We start from the raw sequence: 3,609 nt of genomic DNA, 5'->3' as shown, positions 1-3,609 counted from the left end.
CTGAAGCTCTGATGAACTGAAGCTCTTTCAATCTGAATCCACTAAAATTAACAACCAGGGTACTTAAAACCCTAAGAAGACGATCCCACTTCGTGCTTCTCCTTCACCTCCACCTTCTCACTTTCTTCTTCTTATCTTTCCCATTCCCCCTTGTCACTTTTTTCTGATTTTCTTTCGAGAATCATAAATCATCAACATCATCATTTACTCTTTGGAGAACCCACCACCATCAGCAGCACCATCAACTCATCTTCTCACGAATTCTTTCTCTCTCTCAACCGAAGACTCTGTATCTTTCAACAGAGGAGGTAATAATCAGATATTGTTTTTGATTTTTTTTCTCCAGATTTATCTGATTCGTATTTTTTTTTTTTTGTGATTGATGGGTGATACTTGTTTTTGTATGATTTATTTGATTCATGATAATCAAGTTCTTTTATGACTAAGGATCTAGGTTTTTCATAGATTTAAAAAAGATAAAATGTTTCACTAGTTTCTAGGGTGGTTTTGGAATTAAAGTTTCGATTGGTTTTAATTTCTAATGGCTTAATTTGTTTTTACCAAACTCAAATTAGTGCTAACACCAATTTGTTTTTACCGAAAAGTGAAAGCTATAATTCCAATTGTTAGTATTAATACCAATTGAGGTAGTGATGTTGTAATCTGAACTTCATTTTTTGTTTTACAGACAATGTCATAGTTCCTTTTCATGGGTTTGGTTTTAGTTTCAGTTTGTGAGTCAAGATTTGAGTTGCTATTGTATTTCTTCACATATGGCTGCAAAGTTTGCTATATTTTTGGGGTATTTATAAGTAGATTCAACCATTTTGATCTGAGATTTACATGGTCCATTTCCATTTGGATTTTGTTCTGATGTATCTTTCTAGAATGTTGGACATCTCTGTTTATAAGTGTTTTTCAGGTACTGGGAGAAGTAGTCCAAAACAGAAGTAATAAGAAAAGTATATTGAGAAAAAAAGAAGGGAGAAAAACAAATGTTCTTTGAGATGCTTACAAATTAACTGGTTCTTTGAGATGAAAAAAAGAAGATATCTCCCTCTCTCTTTCTTTATAAGATTAATTACAATACACTCTGTATTAGTAATTGATAAACACTTGTTTTGTTTTTTCAGTTTTGTTAAAATTTGCAGTGGGTAATTAGTAGTATGGCATGCAACAATAAGGCAGCGTATCAAGAAAGATGTAGATGAAGTTAGAATGGATAAACCCTATCACTGAATCTCAAACTCAGCATGTTTGTAAAAATGCTTAACAAGTATTTTGTCCTCTTTGTCTTGACTTTTAGTTTTTTTTTTTAGGTATGCGGTATGTTTAGACATCTTAAAATCAGTAGCATTTGTAGGTGGTGTGATTTAACAATGTAGACCCTAATGGTAAGAGGGAGGTGGTTCCCATGCCGAGGTATAAGAGCCAACGAAGAGGCACTATTTCCTCCCCTCTTCTCTATATCATGATTTAGCCTCCAAAGTATGAGTTGATAATGATTCTCCCTAAAAGGTATAACTTGTTTCGTGAACGTTGATTATTTGAGTTATGTAATTATGGATTTGTTGTGTTTATTAATATGATATAAATGGGTACTGCAGATGGGAGATTCCACTGTGGAGGTTACTGATGAAAACCTGGAAGCCCATTGACGATGTCAACGTGATGTTTATTTTGTTCAATTCGATCTCTCTACTGGCTCTGTGATTAGGCATCTATGTTTTTTGCAAGTTATAGAAACACAATAGCATAAGTGAATGATGTGGTTCGCTGCCTGGATTTTCTTTTTGTCTAGTTCATTTTAAAATTGTTCGTTAATTTTAACTAGGAAAGCTAGAGCAAGCAATTGAACATCTTACAGAGGCAATTATGTTGAAACCCAATATCTTCAATTATATATGCAACTAGAGGTAATTTGTGTTTTTAACTTGTGTTCTAAATCCTGTTACTTTATGCATCTGTTGGACATAAAAAATAACTTGGTATAATTTTATTTTATTTTTGAATTTTTAAAGGAAGAGCCTCCGTTTACAGCTGAAGAAATTGAAGAAATCATATAAGAAAATCTAGTTCTTCATCTTCACTGGATGTGCATAAGACCACAAAACACTTCAAATTGTTCCAGGTGACTCCTCATTTCATATCCTACTATGCCATATGCATAGTACATTGCATATTTTAGTAGACATCCTTTAATTGTGCGGAAGTGTTTATGGACATTCTAGTTTTCTAGGTCTTGATTAGTTCTATATTAAAAAAAGGTAGAACATATTTTCTATCATTGGATTCCCTATTAACAAAATTATTTTCCTCTTTTTTTTCTTTTCTTGTTGTCACCTTACAACGGTAACTATGGTGATTCTGTGATACTTGTAACTTTGAAAGAATTTCACCGCGGACAGGTTATATGACATTCATAAATAAGCGGCACTACTTGGGCTATTGGTTATCCCCATACTCTTCTGATGGTTTATTCTTTTATCATCAACTAACGTAACATTATTGTTGGTTGCATACATAAAATAATCGAAATCTAGGGTTTAGTCTTTTGTTTCTGACCTTAGTACTGAAACATCAAATTGATTATTATGCAGGTATTTGGGCTTAAGTCAAAAAGAAGTGCTCTGGTGATATTTTTGAAGAAGTTGAAATCTTTGCTGAGGAGATTGGTTAAGAAAGCGGAGTCTGGTGATACTTCTGGTAATATTTAGTATTTCTTTCCCTGTTTTTCAATGCCTCTGTCAGTTGACACAAACTAGCTTACCCATCCATTTATAAACATCAACATAGATCGAATATTGTATGTCAGCCACAACATACATAAGTTTACTTGTGTACATTTGTTTCAATTGAAGACTCCTTTCTTTAATAATAATATTATCTAGTGATGATTCTCAACTACATTTGTATCAGTTTTGTATTGCCATTGTAGTTTGTATATCTGTGTAGATGTTGAATATGGGGAATTGGGTAATTGCAGGGGGGAAATGCGGGGGCAATGAATTTTGACTAGGTCAATAAAAAGAGACTTGACCTTTTTTTTGTGGTTGCAAAAAATTAGCAACTTCAGTCCTCTATTTCTAAATTAGAACCAGAACCAATATATTAGAACCAGAAACAACAGTATCTAGTTCCGGGTAAGGGTATTTCTGTAATTAGCAACAAGTTAGCAACAACAAGCTGTTGTTGCTAATAAAAAAAAATTGTAACGCCAATGTCCGTTGCTGAGCGAGATTCGCAACAAACCTTATGACGTTGCTAAAAATTGCAACACCATGTTTAGCAACAGCGAAAGCCTGTTGCGACCCCGTTTAGTAACAACTATGATAGGTTGCTAATACCTTAAAATGGTGTAGTGTACGAGTACAATCAGATTGATTGTCTTGAGATTGATATCTCCGATAGGAAAGATATAAAAAGTAATCACAAACATCTTCGTCTCATTGTTTGTGATTCCGCAACATCTTGTTTCGCTACCATACGATTAAGATTGTTGTGAGGTGATTGATTAATCTAGGATGTTCTTCGGGTATATAAGACCGGATTATCAATTGGTTCCTGTTCACCTTGATTATTATCAAAAGACGGAACAAAAACTTTAGG

The 3,609-nt window shown here is 33.7% G+C and overlaps 1 long non-coding RNA gene across 2 annotated transcripts; it reads left to right on the top strand.

Moving 5' to 3' along the window:
* On the top strand, positions 1-2,904 carry LOC113302806. 2 transcript variants are annotated; one of them, XR_003337103.1, is made up of 5 exons: positions 1-308; positions 1,134-1,518; positions 1,608-1,916; positions 2,022-2,131; positions 2,601-2,904. It is a non-coding gene; the product is annotated as an uncharacterized LOC113302806 (long non-coding RNA). The 2 variants fall into 2 exon arrangements; XR_003337102.1 differs by lacking the exon at positions 1-308 and having other exon boundaries at positions 356-1,518.
* Positions 2,905-3,609: the final 705 nt, after the last annotated feature.

Source organism: Papaver somniferum, chromosome 8 (assembly GCF_003573695.1).
Source record: "Papaver somniferum cultivar HN1 chromosome 8, ASM357369v1, whole genome shotgun sequence".
NCBI lineage: Eukaryota > Viridiplantae > Streptophyta > Magnoliopsida > Ranunculales > Papaveraceae > Papaver > Papaver somniferum.
The sequence above is the reverse complement of the archived record's forward strand: the minus strand, read 5'-3'. Positions and strand labels throughout refer to the sequence as shown.